The sequence below is a fragment of the Phoca vitulina genome, unplaced genomic scaffold, assembly GCF_004348235.1.
Source record: "Phoca vitulina isolate PV1807 unplaced genomic scaffold, GSC_HSeal_1.0 scaffold4, whole genome shotgun sequence".
Classification (NCBI taxonomy): Eukaryota; Metazoa; Chordata; class Mammalia; order Carnivora; family Phocidae; genus Phoca; species Phoca vitulina.
The window spans coordinates 19772876-19773275 of record NW_022589707.1 but is presented as its reverse complement, the minus strand read 5'-3'; positions in this window follow the sequence as shown (position 1 = coordinate 19773275).

Below are 400 nucleotides of genomic sequence, written 5' to 3'. Positions count from 1 at the left end.
TTATCTTTGTGTATGGTGTTAGAGAATGATCAAGTTTCATTCTTCTGCATGTGGCTGTCCAATTTTCCCAGCACCATTTATTGAAGAGATTGTCTTTTCTCCATTGCATATATTTTCCTGCTTTGTCGAAGATTATTTGACTATAGAGTTGACGGTCCATATCTGGGCTCTCTATTCTGTTCCATTGGTCTATGTGTCTGTTTTTGTGCCAGTACCATGCTGTCTTGGTGATCACTGCTTTGTAATATAGCTTGAAATCAGGCAATGTGATGCCCCAGCTTTGTTTTTCTTTTTCAACATTTCCTTGGCAATTCGGGGTCTTTTCTGATTCCATACAAATTTTAGGATTGTTTGTCCAGCACTTTGAAAAATGTCATTGGAATTTTGATCGGGATGGCAT